Raw genomic sequence first — 23243 nt, 5'->3', positions numbered from 1 at the left:
GATGCAGCCACAACCGTGATGTGAGCTGCCCAATCTTGCGGCATGGAGAGCCGACTGTGCCAGCAGCCCACTGGAAGAGCTCCTTTCCGCTCTTTGTCCTTTCCGTGGGTGAGGAGGTGAGACACCACATCTGGGTGGGAGACATCCCCAGAACAGGACACCTGTCCTCCAGCAATGACACAGGAGCATCCAGCCTTGATGCACAAGGGCACCGGGCGGTGCCCAGGGTGCTGGGAGGTGATGGTGAGGAGCATGGTACTTGGGGTGGCTGCTTCCAACCTTGCTGTGACAGATAAGTCATGTCACACACACACCCCCCCCCATCCGCCTCATTGTCCTTGCCTGGAAAACATCCGAAACATCCTCAGCAAATCACTTTGCAACCCGCTAACCCCTCTCTTCTCTCCTGTGCTCACTGCACAGGACAGCTGGAAGGGCTCAGGAGACACAGCACACAGCAGAGCACACAGGAATGTTGTAGGGACTCCTAAAATGAGATGTACCCAGATAGTCTAACCCCTCCGCAAAATCCCCCACGTCTGCTAGGATCACAACTGGCTACAGAGGTTGAAGATGTTGCTTGAGAAATATTAGTTAGAGCTGTGTACATGTATTTGCCTTATTAGTTTCTCTAGTGAGAGATTATAAAGCAACAAGGAAAAGAGGGGAAAAATACTCCCCTTGTTTAGCACAAAAATATAAGTAACAATTATTAGGCAATAATTGATTCATCCGATACTTTATTAACTGGAGTTTGGGTGTGCAAGTGACAGGCTCTGCAGCGAGCCTTTCATGTGACACGTTATTAAAGGCTCTTTTTCTGGCTCCGAAAGGCAGTGGCTGGCAGATCAAAGGTCAGACATTTCAAGGAGTAAATTGGTTTAATGTGGCTGCAGATAGCCTCACAAAAACCTAATAAATATGCAGTGAAATGTAAGGAGAGAAAATTGTGGACAGGAGAGACAATTACTTTGAAACCAGGATAAGAGCAGCTCAAATTAATCAGCGTACAGGCTCCTTCTCTCTGTCTCCGGATTTAGTATTCAGAGCAGGAGCCCAGCTGCTGGTGGGATGTGCTGGGGGGGGGGGCACTGGTACCCAGTGCTGAAACCTGCTGGGGAAAGATGCTCAACCCTAAGCTGCAGCCGGGATGGTGGTGTGAACCATCACGGCTTTCCAGGTACACCGGGAAGACACCCATGACACACAGCAAAGGACGTTCATAAGCACCACAGGATTTTGTGGTGACTGGTGAAGTGATTATGTCCCCACCGTCACACCGAGCATGGAGACACACCGAGAGGGCTCACGCCACGACTGGGACACCAGCAGCCAGGGACTTACGGCCCAAACCCCAGCATTCAGTGGTAAAAAATGAGCACAGAGGGGTTTAATTGTAAGAATTTATGCTTTTAGCTCATCTCCTCGTTTTTTACTTATCTGTGACTTTTTCAGAAGCACACCTCACTCATTTTCAAGGTCCAGGCTGCGATGTCTGGAATACTTTGGAATTTTTGTTTACACTCCTTGAAATGCATTAACTCAGATGACCTCCAAATGCTTGCAAGGCAGAGTTTCTTTGCTAAAAAGTCACAGCTTCACTCCTTTTAATTAAAGGTGAGAAAACACCCACTCCAGTTCTCTAATCTGGAAAGGGACTTCCTGCATAAAAACAAAGTGCGATATTCCCAGTACGGCTGGAAACAGGAGTGGAGGAAACAAATCTATAAAACAAAAAGCTCCGTCCCCATCCGAGAAGCAGATAAGGGCACAACTTCTTTGTATTCCCTTCGTAGGTCACCTTCCCCAGCTGAGTCACCATGTTCTGGCATGATTTACCACGGCCCCACCAGCAAGCCTGAGAAGGACTAGGCAGCATAAATCTGCCTGGGATTTAGCAAAGCCAAGCCTTGCCTGGTCCCCCACATGGGGACTCTCAGTAAGCATTAAAAAGTTGGGACCTAAGGGCTAAACTGCTCCTTCAGCCATGTTGTTCCCTTGGCTGGGCCACCACGGGTGAATCAGATCCCTCTGCCCACCATGTCCCCGTTGGTGGCTTGTCCCTGGCTCTGCCCCTCTGCCCAGGATGGAGCTGCATCCAAGGTGGCACCGCCACCTCCCTGGTGAGGAAACCTCATGAGAAACCTTGGGGATGGGACAGAAGGGGACAGCTGGTGCCACTCGTGTCCTGCTGGCCATGGGACAGACACTTCAAGGAGAATCCACACTTCAAGTAGAACCACACACTTCACGGGTCACCCACAAGGACAACCGATGGGACACGGACCTCCGCACCCGCAACCCACACAAGCAGCTCCTGCCCTGAGTTATCTGTGCGTATATCGCTCTGCCATAAATCAGGAGCCCTGACAGTGTAATTTGTATCTGGGGAACCTGGAGCAATTACAAAATCAGCCCAAACACTATTTGTTTCACAAGATTTTGCCCTTAGTTAGCACTGTCGTTCTGCTTTAATTACACTGTAATTAATTGCAACAAAACTGTTTGGAAAGTGCATGTGCACGGTGGAAAGGCTGGAATATTGCAACCTGCTTGCTCCTCTGCAGCCACGAGCCTAAAATCTCTGATGCTCTTTCAATATAACACTTGGCATTCATTTTACCACCCCATATCCAGAGCATCTCCAAGTCCTCTCACAAACAGACCAAGACCCATGGAAGGTGACTACTGACTTATTCTACATTCAGGGAAATTAAGGTGCAGAGGAGCTAATCTCTTTCATTTCTCTTCAGACAGGACTAAGAAGGCAGAAGCTGCCGGACGTGAACCAAGCTTAAGCCTGGATGTAAATGCCCTGGGATGCTCAGATGTTCTCACGTTCCCTTGCAGCTCCCAAAGCCACCTAGCACCTTAAAGGGACTGGGACCTGCCTCCTGCCCATGGAGAAGGTTGGCTCATCCATAAAAGCAACATTAAAGCAACACTTTCCCTACAGACAGAAGGTGGTGAGACTTGGACCTGACGATAAAGGAGAGCAAATCTGACCCATTTCTTTTGCAATCTGTCCCCTTCTAGTATTTCCAGCGTCTAGCCATGGCACAGAGGTATTAATCCCGGCTGAGGTGGACTTTCAGAGTCCTCTTTCGGCTGGCGTTCAGCCTCTCAGCGCAGACTATAAAAGCAGCTGTAATGCAATCGCTGGGCAGCTGCTAGGAAACGAGAAGCCGCCAAATACATCCGAGGCTGCCTCGAGTTTCACCCCCTGACTGATTATTTCTGGGCAAGAAAGGCAGCTGCACCAGAAGTTTGCATCCCTGCGAGGCTGGGGAGAAGGTCTGGAAGGGACATGGGAGTCAGGAGACAGGGATTAGCTGATGTGACTCCTCTCGCACACCATCAGCAAGTGGCCACGGCAATGACTTGCTGGTAGGGCAGGAGGGGAGATTTCCCATTTCAAAATTGCTCAACATTGATAATAAAAATGTTCTTTTTAATTTTTTTTCCAGCTAAGTACATTGCAGAAAAAATATGCTCTTGCTTTTATCTCCTCTCCTCTCCTCTCGCCTCTCTCCTCTCCTCTCCTCTCCTCTCCTCTCCTCTCCTCTCCTCTCCTCTCCTCTCCTCTCCTCTCCTCTCCTCTCCTCTCCTCTCCTCTCCTCTCCTCTCCTCTCCTCTCCTCTCCTCTCCTCTCCTCTCCTCTCCTCTCCTCTCCTCTCCTCTCCTCTCCTCTCCTCTCCTCTCCCCTCCCCTCCCCTCCCCTCCCCTCCCCTCCCCTCCCCTCCCCTCCCCTCCCCTCCCCTCCCCTCCCCTCCCCTCCCCTCCCCTCCCCTCCCCTCCCCTCCCCTCCCCTCCCCTCCCCTCCCCTCCCCTCCCCTCTCCTCTCCTCTCCTCTCCTCTCCTCTCCTCTCCTCTCCTCTCCTCTCCTCTCCTCTCTTCCCAGGATGCTGTCAGACCTTCTCACCTCCATCTTGCTGGTAGCAGATCGAACAACTTGCCCCAAACCACAGGAGAACAGCGAGGAGAACATGACAGACCAATGACCTGTCATCACGCAATGGTACGCCCAGACTCTTTGTGTTCCTGGCGGCACCACCAGCCTCCAGATCACTCCCCAGCAGCCCAGAGCCACAGCCACATCAGGGAGAAGGGCCCAAATTTTGCATCAGGGCAGCAGTCCCAGCACAGAGGGCTGTGAAGCCGCCTCTCCAGCCACCTGCCTGGCGCTGTGGTGCAACACAGTGTAAGAAGACCCCATGGCAGAGGTGAGGAGGCACCTGCCTTGAGGAGATCATGAGCTCAGGGCAGACAGGAACTGCCCAGGGGCTGGGCAGGCGGCAGTGGGGAGTCCAAAGGCAACAGCAAAACAGTTGGGATTATCCCAGCAGCAGTAACTCTGGAAGATCCATCTGATGTAGGAGACCTCCCAGACACATGCCTAGAGAGCCTGGGGTTTGGCAGAGGATCTGCTCCATCAGCTTCAACTCACCTTGGCAAAAGGTGCCCAGAAACCATGGTGACGGGCTTGGCGGGGATAAACACCGAACATGGGTGTGGGTTGTTTGCATAGTTAGGAAGCTGGCTGGTCTCCATCCCTCCACCCTGCCTCCTCCCAGCGGTGCCAGGATCTCAATCCAAAGTGGTCTCCTACCGCCTCCCGGGCTGCCTCATCCGCGGGCAACATGGAGGCATTTCCCAAACTGGTTCCCTGCTAGGCAGGGCAGGGTGGGTGACGGTGACGCTGGGCTGCTGCCTGTCCCTGCTCCCCGGGAGGTGGAAGTCATTTGATGGTCCCAACATCCACATGCCTGCCTGGACCCATATGGAGATGGCACAGATCCTTCAATGTGTGGGACATCTCCTCCTCCTCCTGGTCTGCAGCTGCCAATCACATCGAGCCCCTTGCATAACCACCGGCTGGGATATGGCATCCTTCCCCTCCACCCAGAAAAGCACTCACGACCACTACTCACCCAATCCTTAGGGGCATCTTTTTGATGGACAAGAAGCAAAGTAATCCAAGTAATATAATTTTTATATATATATATTTATATTTATATATATAAAGCGCCTATCACCAAATTGATAAACATTCTTTGGAACCACTCTGATAGTAATCCAACAGCAGCAAGAAATAAATCTGTAATTAAGGCAAGCTGCTCACATGAGCGATACTTGAAAATTATGCAGACCTGTGAGCAATGTTGCCATTGGGTGTGCGGCTCCTCTCAGGCTTCCAGTAAGGAATAAAAAAGCTCTGACTAATACAAAGAGGCCTCCAAATCATTCTTGGCAGAAGCATCCCAGCCCCGGATCCCCTCCCTCTATTCATCGCTAAAGCTCTCAACCAAAGGAAAATAAACCGTGCAGCTACCTCACTGACCTGACCTGCAGCGCGGTGTAGCTGGGTGCCAGCTGCCCCTTCTGCACCTTTATACACTGATATAATAGTGTATAATTTATATACATTATGAATTATATATTTATATGCTATCTGTACATTTATAATATATATATAAAATATTTATACATAAATATGTACACTATACGTGGGGCTGCACGGGCAGCCCCAGGCAGGTGGGACCTGGAGTGATGCTGCCTTCCCATCCCCGTCCTGCCGGGAGGGCAGGGGCATGGGCATGGGCAGGGGCATGGGCAGGGGCAGGGACAAGCCCTCCCATCGCTGCCTGCTGTCCTAGGATCATCCACACACACTCGATAATACCACGTTTAGATGCAGTCTGAGATCCTTCCCCTTTTCTAATTACTTGCAAGTTTATAAAACCATTCCACCGGTGACACTTTATGGGAATAAGACCAGGACTACGAACTGGGGAGGGTAGACCTCAGTGTTTTGAAACTATTTTAATAACTTGCTATTTAATTAAGAGCAATAGCTCTGAAATTATGTCAGTGAAACTTGCCACTTATTTATTAATTAGAGGAGGAATTTCAAAGGAGGCTGAGGGAGTTAGGTGCTGGACAGCCCCGGGCTCGCTGGAAAATCCCAGGTTTGTACGGTGAATGCTTGCTCAGTGCTCAAACACGCTGGGTCTGACTCCTCATTGCCTGGCACCTGAAGTAAACAGCGTCAAGCACAACTGTAAAGTGAGTGTTAATTGCTGCCTGCTCCAGAGTACAGGTTTGAAGTGACCTTTTTGCCGTGGTGGGAGTGATGCGAGGCACTGGAAGACCAGGGAAAGACGGCAGAGTGTCTCACCTGCCCTTCCAGGAGTTCTGTGCTGGGCTGTCCTGGGGTGGATACAGCAGGATACATGCCGAGAAGCCTGCAAAGGATTTGCTCTCTGGTGTGGGGTCTTGGAGATGCTGAAGGGCTGGCAGTGCCCACAGCATCTGCTCCCCGCGACCAGGGCTCAGACAGACCCGGCTGCCTTTGCTGCTCCCAATCTCCAAATCCTCCCAGGAGGAGAAACCTCCATCCGATTCCACTTCCACCAAGCAGAAAGGAGGAGAAAGTCCCCCTCGGGCTCATTCCCCCAAATATTGCACCTGGGTGAACTGGAAGGTGCCTGCCACATCCCCTTTTCGGGAGCAGAACCAGCTGCAGGTCGCTGCTTGACCACGCCAAGTGTTTCCATCCACCCAGCGCGCTCCAGAAAGCAACGCCGGGATGGCCAAGCGCCGGGTTCTCCTCTGCTGAGCACATTCCTCCCCTCCTGTTTTAATTCAGCCCAACCTTAAACGAAACCACGACTGTTGGTTTTATCGGCAGCGCAGCACTGGGAATTACCTACACGGGGCCAGGGGAGCTGGAGAGGGGGCTTGTGCTGCTGAAACAGCATTTGACCTCAAGAAGGAGCTGTTAAAAATATTAAAGCTTAACTAGGTATAACATACCATCCTGCTGTGTCCCGTTTGCTAGCAAAGAAGCAAAAAGTTCCCGAGATAGACTGAGATTTAAACCCAAACTCCAGGTAGGTGGTCTCCAGATAAATCGCTTCCAGTTTCTCCACGCAAATCCCCACTTGTGGCACAGGCAGCGTGGAGCAGGTCAGCTTGAGCTGGGCTTAACCCTGAACTGAGCAGCAGCCTCATCCCAAGCACACTTCCCAGCCTGTCTTTAATCGTGATTTCCCTGCCAGCATTAAATCTGCTGAGATGTTTTAACTATTTAAGAGAATGGGTTTTTTTCCCACAAGTTTTCTGCAAAGAACAACCAAAGCAAAAATTACTTTAAAACAAATAGTAATAAATAAGTATTAAAAATATATGCTAGAGTAAACTAGTATATAAAATAGAATATATATTCTATTATATTTATTATATTATAAATATTAACCATTTGCCTCATCAGAGCCCTTCTGCCTACCCAGAAGGAGATGTTAGCAGCTGTATTTTCACACTGATATTTCCTGTCTAAAACAAACAAACAAATAACTAAGCCGGACTTACAGAAAAAAAAAAAAAAAAAAAACCAACAAAAAAAACCACCCTGTAAATTGAGAGGTTGTATCGTACAGGTGTTGATACAGAGCCAAAATCTCCTGGCTTGGTAAAGATTCAAGATACCATGCAAGGAAATAAGAAAGAGAATCACAGGTTCGAGTTCAAACAGCAATTAAATCACATGTAAATGGCGATAGATTAGTACAGAGGATCGCTACAACGCGCTGAAGATTTCTAACACGAACACGATTAGTCTCCAAGCATGAAATTCAAGAGACTTCTCCTCCCCTCAATAAACCACCAAAGCCTTAAAAGGGAAAAAAAAAAAAAAAGATTTTAAAAATCACATATTTCAGAAGCCAAAAATACAGCATTCAACCCACCTTCCCGCTCCGGGTGCCGACCCTCGTCCTCCTCTCTCCTGCCTTGGCTGCAAGGGGAAACCGGCAGCGTCGCTCCCTGGGTGTCTGCAGCCAAGTGGAGATTGTCATTGATTTGTGTGCGGAAAGTTAAGCCTTTCTAGGAGCGGTTAGGAGAATTCACTCCCACCACTCCCTCTAAACCAAAAGTATTTGGCACGGAGCCTTCCTCGTCCACCTGTACTATCAAGGTCTAAACAACACGCGGGGCATCGGCTGATTTTACTAGGATTTTTTTCGTGCTTCCTTTTTAAACAAGCACACAAATTTCTTTGGAAAGAAAAAACTTGGGGTTTTGTTGTGTTTGTTTGTTGGTTTTGTTTCGTTTTTTGTTTTTTGTTTTTTGTTTTTTAATCTCATTTTTCTTAAAGCCGATTTATCTCATTCTTTTTGTTTTCCACCCGGTGGGTCAAGCCCTTCCCTGGTGTAACCGACCCCTGACCACACGCTGTTTTGTCCCCGCAGTGGTGATGCTGTGGGTGAATTTCCTACCCATCTGCTCTGCTTCTCCTGCAAACCATGCACCCATTCAGCTGAGACAAGGTAAACCTGGGAGGGGGTGGGGGGGTGGCGGGGATGAAAACCTTCTCTTTTGAAGAGACTGGATATAATTTAACTAAAAAATCAGGTTTGTGCATGAATGACCCAAGCAAGCAAGAAAATGAAGGCAAAGCATCTTCAAAGAGGGGAGTTGCTTACCCAAGTCCCCGGTCACCGTGTTGTCCAGGTGATGAGAGCCCAAATTAGTTGGGTTTGTTCCAAATTCAAGGAACAAGTGACTTTGAAAATACTTTCCAAGTGCCCAGCATAGGGCTTCAAAGCCCCCCCACCACCCAGATTTGGAAGACGCTTCCTGGCCACCTCAGCTTCACCCATGCGACCAATGACCCTGTTCCGCACCCACCTCCTGGAGCCCCCGCTCAAGAGGATGTTCCTGCGAGAGGAGTCACCCCGCCGGAGTCCAGCTCAGCAGAGCATGCTGCCTCCCCCACCACGAACAGCCTAACCTGGCTAAGCCTGGCTTGTCAGCATGTGTGCAACCCCAAAGGGTTGGCCATCATGTTGAGTGATAAATAACAGGTCCCTCCTCTTCTCCTTTTTGGGTGCACCAGGGATCAGCTCATTCTTGAGATCCTGCCCCAAATTAAGCAGGCACATCTCAGAGCATTAACTTAAAGAACTGCATTTAATAACATACTAGTTGCTTTCTGGCACAGGTATTATGACAACGAAGAGATAAAGATTTTTTTGATAATGCCATAAATCCAGTGAGAGCAGCTGGACACCGAGTTCCATGTCACCTGCCTTTCTACCGGTTTTCCTTTAAAGAAGCACATTAACAAAACCCCAAATCACAACCAAAATTGTTTCTGAAAGGGAAATCTTTCTGAAGCAATAGGCAAAATCAAGTGTAAGATAGCCTGGGGCAACCTGGCACTCCCAGATACAGCTTGGAAGAGCTCTGTGCTCAGAGCACGGTTACTTTTGAAACTTTTATTACACAGTTTCTTGGTCTGTAGAAAAAAAAAAAAAATACTGCTTCCATCCCCACACCCAAACCACTATCTGCAATTCCACTCACTACAGGGTTTCTAAGGAGTGTCTGGGTAAATCAGTAAATGAAGTCGGTGCGAACAATATGTCTGGCCTCAGATAAGGGTAAAGCAAAACTTGGGCAGCATCCAGTGACTGCCAAGCCAGTGTGGAGAGGAACACCAATTGCCACCCACTGCTCTTCCTGGTACTCCCACAGCCTGCATTCCCTGTGGGATGGGAGCACCCATTCAACCACCCACCCGCACCCCAAGCACAAAACCAAGTGACTCTTAATTTCCCACAAAAACTGCCTTTTTTTTTCCCCATCAAAATGGCTTGCTCCTGCCAATCCACCAAAGCCGACCTATTGAAAAAACAATTACTTCCATCCCGTGCTAACGAAATGCATTGTTCAGGGGGTCGTTTCCCAAGATGGTTTTATGGTAATGTCCCCAACACCACTTGAGGTGCTGGAGCGTGGCCAGAGAAGGGCAACGGAGCTGGGGCAGGGTCTGGAGCACAGGTCTGCTGGGGAGCGGCTGGGGGAACTGGGGGGGTTCAGTCTGGAGAAGAGGAGGCTGAGGGGAGACCTCCTGGCCCTCTGCAACTCCCTGCCAGGAGGGGGCAGAGAGGGGGGGATTGGTCTCTTCTCCCACATAACACGTGACAGGATGAGAGGAAATGGTCTCAAGTGCACCAGAGGAGATTTAGATTGGATATTAGGAAAAATTTCTTCACCAAGAGGGTTGTCAAGCCTCAGAAGAGGCTGCCCAGGGCAGGGGTGGAGTCAACAGCCCTGGAGGTATTTAAAAGACGTGTAGATGTGACGCCTGGGGATGTGGTTTAGAGGTGGACTTGGCAGTGGTGGTTAATGGTTGGACACAGTCTTGAGGGCCTTTTCCAATCTCCATGATGATCAAAAATGTCCCCAGATTCCTGCGAGCCAAACCCAACATTTTTGCACAGAAAACTTGGGGGGCGGGACAAGTGACAAATGAAATATCTTAGCAATTACTTTGAGTTCAAAACCACTGCAGACCAACAGGTTCCTACTGAAACTGAGAAATTATTTCCCATTTTCCATGTGAAATTGGTTCCCAGTTGACTGCCACTAACAGAGGGATGAACGAGTCTCCAGGATAAAGGAAGAGCAGCTAAACTACTTCTAACACAGTGTGAAATAAGAATAACAGGACAAAGAAGACAAGAAAGGGATGTGCCAGACCTCACCTCAGTTCACAAGCACAACAGGAAACATATAGTAAAAAAAAAAAAAAAATAGAAAAGGTTGTAATGATTTCATATCCCAGGTCAGGAAAGCTCTAATTACAGGTATATCAAATTGAAAGCTTTCCAGAAGAAAGAGTACTTAAAGGACGCCTGTCCAATCAGAAGAATAAATGATCATCAAATTTAAAGATTTTCTTAGGCAAAATTAATTTTGATGCCATTTTTCTTTCTTCAGCTTTTTTTTTTTTTTTTTAAAGAATAAACTGGCACAAGCGTTTTGTGAATTTTTCCTTTCGAACCTGAGTTTTTCAGGCCAGTTTTAAACTTTGGCTAGTTGGAGCCTAATAATCAACCTCAGTGAATCCAGCTCTCTGAGAGACATGTATTTTCTGCAACAAGATTTGCTGCACGAGTCACATTTTTCAAAGAAAAATAACTTTTCTTCCTCAAATATCCCTATTTTACTGCCAAAACCTGTCGGTAAAAATAAAAGATTTTTTTGCTCGTTAATTTTGGTAAGAAATAAAGCCCAGCAACATATTTTCCCCCCAAATCTCAGAAACTGCTTGCAAATGGGAAACGTGGAAAAGCCTGATGAGGTTTCCTACAAGGCATCTATCCCACACACCTGCATGTGTTTCTGTTTGCTATGGGGCATATCCCTGTTAACTTCAACACCTCTCTCCAGGCAATAAAATTAAGCCTTGCCAAAGTGCTTCCAAGTGTTGGCCTTATTTTAAAGGTGACAAAGTAAGTGGAAGGAAGAGATGTGAGCCCACAACCTCGATGCACACCCCCATTGCTGGGGTACCACCAGGTCAGTCAAAACAGGGAAGGAGGATGGGGAAACAACCCATCTGGTTTAAGGTCTCTGTGCTCATGGTTTGGGTAAGAGCTGATACTTTTTCAGCTTTAAAAGGTAACTGTGGACATTGGCCAAGGGTGGAAGGGTGAGCTGTGTGAGATTTTCTTGCTAGTATCCCCATGCTCTGCAGACAAGGAGCAGTTTCCAGCAAGAGGCTGAATTACCCCATGCCACAGACTGGCTGGTCTTGGCTACGTGTACATGCAAAGCTGCACTCACAATATTCCTATACCCTCCCCCCCACCCCCCCCAAAAAAAAAAAAAAAAAGCTCTAAAGCAAATCTGTGAAAAACAATGTTGATTAAGTGCTTTGCTAAAACAATCTAGCCAGAGTCTCCGTGATTTCATCTTTGAAACCTTAATAGTCATAAACCAGATTGATCCTAAGGGATCTTCAGGGCTTTCCCTAACATGGATGGTGGAACTCAATGAGGCTCCAGTGTCTTCAGTGGAAATATGGTCATCTACGCTATGCAGAGATTTCCTTGAGAAATAAAAACACCCTTTCATTCCTATCGAGGAACAGGGACGGATGCAGCCAAAATTATATTGTACAGGTATACAGGGTGTGCATATACACACAGTACGTGCCGCTATATGACAAGATTTTGCTATATCATATGGCTTCATTGGGAAGCTCTCACAAGAAGACCTGCACCCTGACCTCCCCTCTTCCCCCAGTATATCTGCTCCAGCAGGGACTGGTACCAGCTCTGAAAATGCAGCCACCTCTGCGTGAAGCTGGCCCCACAGCTCCCAGTCCTGGATCCATAGCTCCCGGTCTTTTTTGCTCTCCAGCAGCTTCCTGGTGCCACAAAAGTATGAGAATAATCCCACGTCAGCAAGAACATAGCAAAACTTATGCACAAACTTTGAATTAAACCCACATTTTGCTTGGAAAACATTTACCTTTCCCCACTGGGTCTTAGTCTAATGAAAGAAGATGAAGCCTGGCAGAGCCATTGCCTGTGCAATCTCTTTCTCAGGGGGAAAGATCATCTCCAAGGGTGACAGATGAGGACGTGGAAGACTTGGTGGCATGGCACCAGAGGAGTGCTGTAAGGCTAAACACATTAAATCCTCCTCCATCTCCCAAAATAAAGCCGTAGTCAGCTCTTCTGAGACAATGGCCATTCCCAGCACTGAAGATCAGGGTCCAGGAACCATGTCTCATTCCTGAAGCCAACAGCAAGGAGGGAATGACACCAGCTCCTGCTCCCCAGAGGACGTGCTGCAAATGGAGGGCACACACATCTTCCTCCTTGAACCCATGCCTATATAAATACTTGATGTATTGCTTGATTACTTGGTTAGATGACATATGCCTGAAGGCAGTAGACAGGTCACTTTGGTCAGTTTTAATGCTTCAGTCCTCCCTTTGTCTTTATTGGGAAAGATTTTCAGCTTGGTTTGTGCAGGGTTGGGACTGGTTGAGGACTACTAAGAATAAATGATCATAGAATGAATCCTAAACACAAGGGGATGTTAATAATAAAAGTCAAGATGTGGATCGAAGAGCCACTTTGCAGAGCTTGATGGGTTAGCACAAAATTTTACTGGTGGTACCTCTCCCATCCCAGAGCAGCTGAAGCTGGGAGAGATGAAGACCTCCAGGGAGGTTCAGACCACATGGGGCTTCTGAACATCTACTTTACACATGTTGTCACCCCCAATGCCAAAAAACCTCCCCAGCACCCCAGAGAAAACTTGAGATGGGTAGTAAGAAACCTAAGTGACACAAATACAATCTGCTGGGGTATGAAAGGGAAGAGGTGGAGAACACCTGCAAAGACCCAGACCCTAGAGATGGCTGCAGACTTCAGCCTGACTTCCACTGCAATCACTTTAAACCTCCTTGCACAATTCAATGGCCCCAGCACAACTGCTACACACAGCTTTTGAAACGTGTTTCCTGCCTCGTAATTTCTCAACACGTTATTTTTTTGATTTGATCTCACACAAAATGAGCCACAACTCCTTGCTGGGTCTGCCTGAACCACCCCACCCACGAATGGGCTAATGACAAGCAAGCAAATTGCCCATCATAACCAGCGTGCCAGCCTCCGGGTGTTGATAACCCTCTGCCCAGACCACTTGCTTTCATTTCCGCAATTCAGAAAGTTATCCTTATCCGGGAATAAGAAATTTAGCAGAAGCTCCCTGATGTAGGTGGAAACAATCTCATTTGCTTTCAAAAGCTGTGGATCAGGCCACAGGTCCTTGCAGAATATCACATTAATAGTGAGAGGCAAATGAACCATTTTACTTCTCCTAGCTGAAAAAAAAAAAAAAAAAATGTGGCCGACCTGATTTACCTTCCTGATAACGCATTTAAAAAATGCTCCCAAGCTGAGGACTTCACCAGCTGAGATTTCATATGAAATGAGACTGTTTATGTCACGACCACAACCTGAAAAATACGCCTTTAGATGGGAAAGCTCACAAGACCCTTAGGTATAATGATCTCAGCTATATCAATAACCACATTTCGGCAGATTCATTATCTGCTTGCTGGCCTGCCCAGCTGCACAGAGAAGCATTGCAGCAGGATGGAGCGAGAAAGGAAAACACTGAATTCAGTCATTCTTCCCACAGAAAAATTGACATTGTGGGTCATTCTTTTCCTTAGCAAAAGCCAAGCTTTTCTTTTCTCTGCTTTCACGCTGCACTCGGAAGGGAGGACCTGAGCTACACACAATATTGAACATAACTGATCAATCTCCCTTCAGTGGGTGCAAGAGTATTTTCCTTCACATCCTTGCTCCCCAAGCATCCCCATCCCTTGCTGTCCCAAACTTCATAGCAGAACATTTTTCTTCTTTTGCCTATTCCTCCTGATATTCACTGCATTATTCAACATTTTAACATCCATGCTAACTCTACGCATGGATTTCAGACCACACTTCATAGGAAATTTAGGCTAGAAAACAAAGGTTTATTTTGGACTGGTATTTTCAAGCAACAGGGACCATTACAATCATGTATTATGCCCTCCAGCTTCATACAAAATAAAATACTTCACTCAGTAACTTCTGCAGCGAGGCCCTCATTCCCACCTGCCCTCCAGCATTCAGAAGCAGAAGCAATCTTGGCTGAAAGACTTCAAATCAAGTGGGCTTTGCCCTGATCCTTGGCAAGTGTTTCTAACAGTTATTAGTCTCAGTATTAAAAATTTTCCATCTTTTTTTTTTTTTTCCTGGATGTGTCTAACTCTAGTTTCTGAGTATCTCATCACACCAAGCCTTTTTGTGCTACAGCAAACAGTTTGGCTCTCTTTCCAAAGTGGGGACTTGAAGGTTATGATGCTATGAGTAAGGATGAGAGCTGTGAGTATCTCCCTTCCATATCTCACTGCTGGGCTAAACACCTTTTCCAAGAATGGATGTGGCTGCAGAGAGCTGGACCAGGGATGGAGATTATTCAGGAAAAAAAGCCATGGATAGGTCAGTGGAAGCTTGCACAGATTAAAAGCTGGACCCTGTGGTCTCTCCAAACCACTGGGTCCCCTCAGACCCATGCTTCCCCTCTCCCCACACTGGGGAAAGCTGAGAGGGAACTGCCAGCAGTGAGTGATGCTCAGGAGGAGCTGGCACAGCCTCATCTTCTCCTAAGAAGGAGAGAGAAAGAGGCCATCTGCCCACCTCCTCCCAACCTGAATGGGCTGGAGCCTGCCATGAGGACAACATGGGGCAACAAAACACACTTGCTATCGAAGCCCATCCTCTGTAACCACAGACTTCAACACCAGACCCCACTTTTCTACACTCAGCCAAGAAAAAAGTAAAATGCAGCAGACACGGTAAAAAAAAAAAAACAACCACTAAACTGAAAACATGATCCTCCTATCTCCTATCTCAAGCCCACCAAGTGTAACTGGATTGCCCTTTGAAGAGCATAAGATTGGACTCGTAGTGTGAGAAAAGGCATTTATACGATAAAGTCTTCAGTACAGATTAAACAGCAACAGCTACATGTGGTCCTGCACCACGCTTGCTAAAGGGAGTGATATGAACAGGGACAACACAAGAAGAAATTCCTATCAGGCAAAAATATTAACAGCCCCAAATGATGTTTCCATGCTGTGGATGGGCTGTACCATCACCTGGGTATCCTCAGGGGCTGCCCCAGAGCATGTGCAGTAATTGCAGGTCAGAGCCCCCTCCTTGCTGAATCAGCAGCTCTTATCAAACATTGCTGCAGAAAAACTCCATTTCTGTCTCAGCCAGCACAACCTGCACATGGAAAACTTGTGTTGTCCTTGTCTTGGAGAACTGCTTGAAGGTGTAGGTGAAACAGTAAATGGAGAGGAACCAGTGAGCATGGGTTATGGATAGAAATAAGGCCATCTTTCCATTGTTGGTAATGCAGATGGTGGGATCAAGTGCACCCTCAGTGAGTTCGCCAGCAACCCCGAGCTGTGTGGGGCGGTGACACGCTGAGGGAAGGATCCATCCCGAGGGACATGGACAGGCTGGAGAGGGGGGACGGGAAAACCTCATGGAGTCCAGCAAGGCCAAGGGCAAGGTCCTGCACAGGGATTGAGGCGATGCCCAGCACAGATTCAGTCTGGGCGAGGAGGGGATGGAGAGCAGCCCCCAGGAGAAGGACTTGGGGGTGTTGGGGGGTGGAAAACTGCCTGTGAGCCAGCACCGTGCGCTGGCAGCCCAGAAAGGCCCCGTGTGCTGGGCTGCACCCAGAGCAGGGTGGGCAGCAGGGCCAGGGGGGGATTCTCCCCTCTGCTCCACTCTGGGAGACCCCCCTGCAGGGCTGGGTCCAGCTCTGGGGCACCAACAGCAGAAGGACACGGACCTGCTGGAGCGGGGCCAGAGGAGGCCACGGAGATGCTGGGGGGGCTGGAGCACCCCTGTGAGGACAGGCTGGGAGAGTTGGGGGGTTCAGCTGGAGGAGAGAAGGCTCTGGGGAGACCTTAGAGCGGCCCCCCAGGGCTGAAAGGGGCTGTGGGAAAGAGGGGGGGACTCTGGATCAGGGGGGAGGGATAGGAGGAGGAGTAACGGTTTTAAACTGAAAGAGGGCGGTTTTAGATGAGATGTAAGGCAGAAATTGTTCCCTGTGAGGGGGGTGAGGCCCTGGCACAGGTTGCCCAGAGCAGCTGTGGCTGCCCCCTCCCTGTCAGGGTTCAAGGCCAGGTTGGACGGGGCTTTGGGCAGCCTGGGCTGGTGGAAGGCGGCCCTGCATGGGGTGGGGGGGTGGGACTGGATGATCAGACTCGATCCCAAGGGTCTTTTCCAACCTGAATGATTCTGTGATCTTTAAGGTTCCTTCCAACCCAAACCAGTCTGTAATTCTATAGGGCACCCTCCACCCCTATCTCACCCATACTGGTAACACCAGTCCCAGGGCTCTGCTACCTGCAGGAAGGGTCCCTGGAATAGCTCTGACCCAGCATCAAGTGGATTTGCCCTCCCTGACTCAAGCCCTGGGGTTTATTATTGCAGGAACCCAAAGCAGGAGGGAGATGGGGAAATGGGGGGAAAGAAAATGGGCAAAGATAAGATGGGAGGAAGAAATAGCAGCTCTCTTCTAGGTTGGGGGAGAGAGCAAGCAGTCACAAACTGCTAAGAGAGATGAGGGCTTGTACATCCATGGACAACTAACCTGAAATTAGCACGGCAACATGGAGGCTGGGGGGTTAACAGATAATGTTAACATGTAGAATGTTCATGACTTAAAAATATCTCAATGTTTTGGGGGCAAATCTCATCCTTTGTGGAAGGGCTGAGGTGTCTGATGGTTTTGGAGCTCCTGGAGGTGGCTCAACTGCTCAGCAACCTAAATGGATGGGCAACAGTGCAGCATACTAATAACTCCTCCTTAATAAATGCAAAGTGATGCAGGGCAGGGAGAGTAATTCCTGCTCCTCAGGCACCTTCCACGGTCCTAAACTGTGTCAAACCAAGGAAGGGACCTCCCAGCAATGGAGACAGCACAGCAGAGACTTCTGCTCTGTGCACAGCCACAGCCACAAAGGTAAGAAGATGTTCAGCCACATATGGAAAGCAATGGCGAATAATCCTGGAAATATTATAATGCCTTTGTATAAATCAGTAGCGCAGCCTCAGATGGGGAGAAAAGTAATGATGCAGAAAAGACAGAAGTGTTCAATCAATATTTCTGCTCGCATTTGGAAAGAAGCAGGATGAGAAGCTTGTATCACATGAGGAGGATGAAGTACTTTCCAGTCCATTAGTAACCAAGGAGGCTGTTAAACAGCATCTAGTAGCGATAAACAATTTTAAATCAGCAGGCCTGGATAACTTACTCCCAAGAGTCCTCCAACAGCTGGCTGAGAAGCTCTCTGGTCCACTGATGTTAATTTTTAATAAATCTTGGAATACCAGGGAAGATCCAGACAGCTGGAAGCATGCAAATGCTACGCGGATCTGCAAAAGGGGCAGGCGGGATGGCCTGATGAACAGGTTGGCTTGTCTGCCATCAATCATGGGTAAAATAATGGGAATCCTCCTGAGAGTCAACCAGAAGAGGAATTAAAGGACAGGAATATAGTTAGTGCTTGTCAGAGAGGTTCTGCAGCAAACACATCATGTCAGACAAAGCTGATTTTGTTCTTTGAGGAGATTACAAGTTTGGTTAATAAAGAAAATTGCCTAGAGATAATATACATAGGCTTTTGTACGGCATTTGATTTACTATGTGATGTGCTGATTAAAAAACGAGCACTGTATTATAAGAATAAAGCACATGTGCAGGGGTTTCAGAGCTGATCTCAACAAATAGCTGTCAAAGGGGAATCGGACTGTTTCCAGGGGGATTTCACAGGGCTCAATCCCAGCCCCAATATTCAGCGTTTTCTTATCTGGAAGCAAATATAACATTGCTGCTGATAAATCAGCTGTGCACTACACAAATAGGAGAGGCCAAGCCATCTGAGCAGCGTGGAGACGATGGCAGCCAAGCATCTGGCTGGGGACATCACTCCAACTCGAAGGGTTGGAAGAAGGAGACAGTCAGTGAAAAACAGAGGTGGGGTGTTCAGGATCGATGCAGAAATTGGGACGTGACACTGTGGCAGGTGGTGGTGGGGACCACGTCTCTGCAGAGAGGAGGATGCCTGGCCCAGTGGGAGGGCAGAAGGTTGGATGTTAAGCACATCCCAACATCTCCAAGGAAAAACCCTTGGAGTAGGTATCAGGAGGTAAATCGGAGCCTGGGATGAGTGGGGTCGGATGAGTGACTCCATACTGCAGGATTTTGCAACACCTGGGGCTGGCCATTGCTTCAGAGAGGACACATGACCCACACCAGCCCTTTCTGTGCTCTTTGCAGGGCTTAATTTTGATGATGACCTTTGTGACCCTGAGGAAATCAATTAAAGCTTGATCCAGCTTTTCCATAATGAGAATACTTTCATCTGGCCTTTCCCATCCCCAAGCCTTAGCGGCCCCTTGGAAAAACACAACACTTAATGCATGGGCGAACATCTCAGTGACACCTGGAAGTAAAGCGCAGGGGTGCCAGGCATGGAAGTGAGCATCCCTGAGGGCAGACCCGCAGGCTTGGACATCTAGGTCTTCTCCACTGCCTCAAAACCAGAAACCTAGTGGCTGAAAGAAGTTTTTAGAAACCTTTAGCAAGAGAAAATGGAAATGCTTAAACAACCCTACATGAAGCAGCTGCTTTGCACCCCAGTTACATCAGTAACGCTTACACTATCCCTAGAATCCTCTCAGCATCACTCATCTCCCCCAACAGGTGCCACATTTTTTCATCCAGCCACCCCTGCAAGTCATGCACTAGCATGTCTTCAGTTTTACTGTGTTTTATTTCTACTCTCCCATCTTAGAAAAACAGAAGTTATTCAGCAAAGGCCGTGCTGCTTGAAGGAGAGGGTGGCTGATGTGGTACCGAGGAGGACGGCTGAGTGACGGGCAGCTGGTGCAAAGATGCTTGCGCAAGGGGCGGTGAAGGCAGAGGGCATGGGGCACATGGTGTGAGGGAAGAGCTGCTCGTCCTGGGCACGGCCAGCCAGCATCCACCCCTGGCTTGGATGGACCCTGGAGATGAGCTGTGTGGCTCAGCAAATTCACAGGAGACAACTTTTCTTTTGGTTCAGAGCAGAAGAGGGTCCTGCAGGGGAGAGGAGGGTGCACGTCCATCAGCTGAAGTGTGCCCCTCACTCTCAAATTCCAAGGGTAAGACCATTTCTTTGGTCTTCAGGGCACTGCAGGGGCAAGGAACAGGCTCTCTTAGTGACTTGGACACACCAAGCCAGGTCACAGGAGCAGGGCTCCCTGCCCAATCTTCATTTGTGTCTTCTCTGGGGTCTGGAAGGGTGGTTGGGTATCTGCCCTTCTTTTTGCTGCTCCCGCAGTTGCCTTGGAAGGGACCAAACCTGTTCAATCGTGCAAAAGATGAAGGGAAACCTCTCCATCCCAAGGGCCAAGAAAACCCTGAGCAATCTCGTGATTACATCAGGCACACGAAGGTTAGGCAACCTCATGGGACCTCAAGGAGGTCCCTGGGGCTGCTGCTCCCTCCCTGCTCTTCCAGCCCTCAGTGAGGAGGGAAAGTGCAGGTCCCTGGGGCAGCAAGGACTGGAAGGAGGAGGGTCTCACACAGCATTGACCCTGTGGCCTCTCCCAGGGAGGATCCCACCGGGTCCCTGGAGAGTGAACTGTGAGGTTTGCTTCCTAATCCCAGCCTGAGCCAAGCCCAAAGGCTTACTGAGCTCCAGAGGCACCAGCCTAGCAGAGGTGAACAGACTCTGAGAAAAAGCCTTACAGAAAAGCAAGAATTTTTTTTTTTTTTCCCCTCATGTCTTTTTGTCCTCCTGAAACCCACTCAAGAAGAATTTAGCCTCCAACCTATTTTTTTTCATCTGCCAGGATTTGCAGAGGGCTTACCACAGCATGTGTCCTAAAACTTCAGAGTTCAGCCCGGGAGCTGAAGTCTGGCTGAGGTCACCCCTACTCCCCTGGGCTCACGTTTCCATTTGACTTTGCCACTAACCAGAACTCGCTGCTCACAAAGTTCCTCAAAGGCTCCTCTGACTGCTCTTGCTTCAGGGACAGAAAGGGGTCAACAATTCAAGTCCCAGATGTTTAACCCAAACAGGCCCCATCCATCAACACCTGAGCAGAGGATTAGAATACATTGTTATTGCTGAAGGTGAATTCAAGAGATAAGGCATTAAATCAAAGTCTTATCTAACGCGAGACATTACTAAATGTTTTGAACTTGGGCAAAAAAGAAAAGCCAGTTTGGCTTAAAATCACTAAATCCCACCACACATAGTTTTGGTGAGGTGATCTACACCAATGGTGGAGCCTTCTTCATGGAAGCTGCAGACATCTTATTGGGCTGCCCAGATTCAAGGTAAAAATTTCATGGTGCTCATCCAAAAAAGACAATCTCGGGTGTCAGCAGCTCGCAGAGACCCCATCTCTCCAAAGAGCCACCGGTTTTGGTTGCCTCTTCGATCTCACCTGAATTTATCAGAAAGGATGCACCAAAACTGGCAGCACTCAAATCTCTGTGGCTCCCCCCAAGCACTTTTCTCCTGTGTCCCTGATTAAGGGGGGATAGGATCGCTGTGGCATCGCTCCCAAGCACACCTTTAAATATCCGTGCTTTGCAGAAATCCTCAGTGGGTGAGACCCCTGCCAGGGAACACGCTGCCTCTGCTTTGCCTGCCCGCTGCCTTGCCTGCCTCCTACCTCCTCTTCCTCCCTGGCTCCGCATCTGGGAGCAGCAGGGGCGAGGAGTGTAATGCAGCCACAAGCACTCCATCCCCCAAAAAAGATATTACCTCCACTCCCACCTTCCTCCTCTCCTCCACCCCAGCTCCCTTCGTCGGTCAGGGTGTTTTTACTCAGCTGCAATTAATGCTTGATGAGGCAGAACATCCCCCCCACTCCAGCCAAGCACGAGAGAGCAGAGCCAGAGAAAATTATTAAGAAGAGAGGGGAAAAAAAAAATAAATAACCACAGCAGACAAAGGCTTCTTGTTTTAAAACCCTTACTCAGCCAGGGCATCGGGCAGGTTGGCACCACAACCAGGTGTTGCTGCGTAAGCAGGGGCTGTGTCAGGGTTGGTCTGGGCACCCCACTGCAGCACCCTCCCAAATTCAACAACAGGGACCCCAAGAGCTCACCCAGGTGCCCAGTTTTAAGCAGATGGGTGAGACCTAAGATTTTAGGGAGACGTGTATGAGCCGGGCGCTGCTGTGGAATCAGATCCTTCACCCAAGAGGGACAGGATTTGTCCCCATGAGGTTCCATCTTATTACAGCTGCACCCCAAATCCCATCAGGAAGGCAGCACCCCTGTCCCCAGAAGCACTCCCAAAAGATTTGGCTCTGACTGCTCCAGCGAGACCTCATTTTTCCAACAGGTTGAATTTGTAATTGCATATTGGCCCCCCACATATTACAAAAAAAAAGGAAAAAAAGGAGAAGGAGGAGTAGGATGGACTCATTTATCATGTGCAGCCAAACCCCAGGCTGGACTCAGTGAAATGAAAATGAGTTGGTGACACTTCATATAATGGCATTCAAGTTAGTTCTCCTAAATAATTTGTATTTTAATGAGTCCTTTTTGCTCCAGCACTAGTTTGTATCCCCCACACCTTCTCAAGTTCTTCTGTGCTTTAATTTGATTTAAAAAAATTCCCAATGTTGTATTTTTATTAACAAAAAGAAAAAGAAAATCAGGCTCACTTCTCTCCTGGCTTAGATGGTAGCAGGTAATGAATCTCTGCACACAGGAGACAGCTCTTATCTTCATGGCCTTGCTTTTCCCAAATATACTTATTTAAAAAACTCCCCCATCATGAGATAATGGGAACAGAGAAAGTCAGCAAAGAAACAAAAAGGCAATCAGGAGCTTTACAGAAGCAGGGAGGCACCATGATTTCCACCTGATCTCCTGCCAGGACAGGGTCTTTAGGTCAAGATACTGTAAATGAAAAGAAGTTGCTTTGGGGATTGTAATCATGAGAGATGCACGTTACATCGAAAAGCTACTTTGCAGTGCTTGGACTTGCTAAGGGATTCACCACTTGCTCAGCTTGCAGTGGAAGAGATGGCAGCTCAGCCCTTGCACCCATCGTGCTGGCGGTGAGGTAGCTTGGCCAGGTGAGCTGGGAGTTAGACCCCACACCCAAATATCAGCTGCTCCAAGCTACGGGGGTGGTCCTGGCCGAGGTGGATCCCCAGGGAAGGGCAGTGGGGCTCCGATCCTGTAGCAGACTGTCATGGACCAGAGCTGCCCACCATCAGCCACAACCACAGCAGGGCACGAGGGCACTTCCAAGCCATTTCAACACAAAGCCTGACCCATTCAAACACCAAGTCATACCTACGCAGCCTGCTTGAGTTAGAAACTCTGTGGGTGCAGTGAAAACCTGCTAGGAAGCTCAGCAGAAGAGTGGGAATCAAAAGCTGTGGCAGCATCTCCCCTTGCCTGCCCCTGAACTCCATCAGCACACACTCCTGCCCATGTTTGGGACAGCGTGCTGGCCTGCCGGGTGCCTCCGGACATCACCATGACACCCCCTCACTCCAAAAGCTGGAGCAGGCTTTGTCCCGGCTGAAGGACAGAGCAGCGATGGGTAAAACAGTCAGGAGAAGGGAAGGAGAGATGTAGGGGGGACCCACACATCCACTCCCCCGTGTAAGCCTAACAAGTCTCATTAACAGAGAGGAATTTTTTCTGCAGCTGGGTGGGATGAAGGTGGGGGATGAAGGAGGGGGACAGATGAGGACTTCTGACCCCCTCTGTGAAAGGAGGCGCTTAGGAAAAGCCCTGGGAGGGTGGCAGGCTCTGGGAGGGCTTGCAGCCTAAACCAG

At 48.7% G+C, this 23243-nt stretch overlaps 1 protein-coding gene across 2 annotated transcripts in view; it reads right to left on the bottom strand.

Annotated features, from left to right (window-relative positions):
* The window catches only part of ZBTB7C (zinc finger and BTB domain containing 7C), a 106762-nt gene that overhangs the window by 36798 nt on the left and 46721 nt on the right, over positions 1 to 23243 (bottom strand). Inside the window, exon 4 of one of the 2 annotated variants that reach the window (XM_074932193.1) lies at positions 7749 to 7832. The exons of the other annotated variant lie outside the window; for it this stretch is intronic. The gene's annotated coding sequence lies outside the window, so the exon portion shown is untranslated. The remainder of the gene's footprint in view (positions 1 to 7748; positions 7833 to 23243) is intronic. 2 annotated transcript variants of the gene reach the window in all.

This window comes from Athene noctua, chromosome Z (genome assembly GCF_965140245.1).
Source record: "Athene noctua chromosome Z, bAthNoc1.hap1.1, whole genome shotgun sequence".
In the NCBI taxonomy this organism is placed as follows: domain Eukaryota; kingdom Metazoa; phylum Chordata; class Aves; order Strigiformes; family Strigidae; genus Athene; species Athene noctua.
Note: the sequence above shows the minus strand (reverse complement) of the source record. Positions and strands in the feature narration are given on the sequence as shown.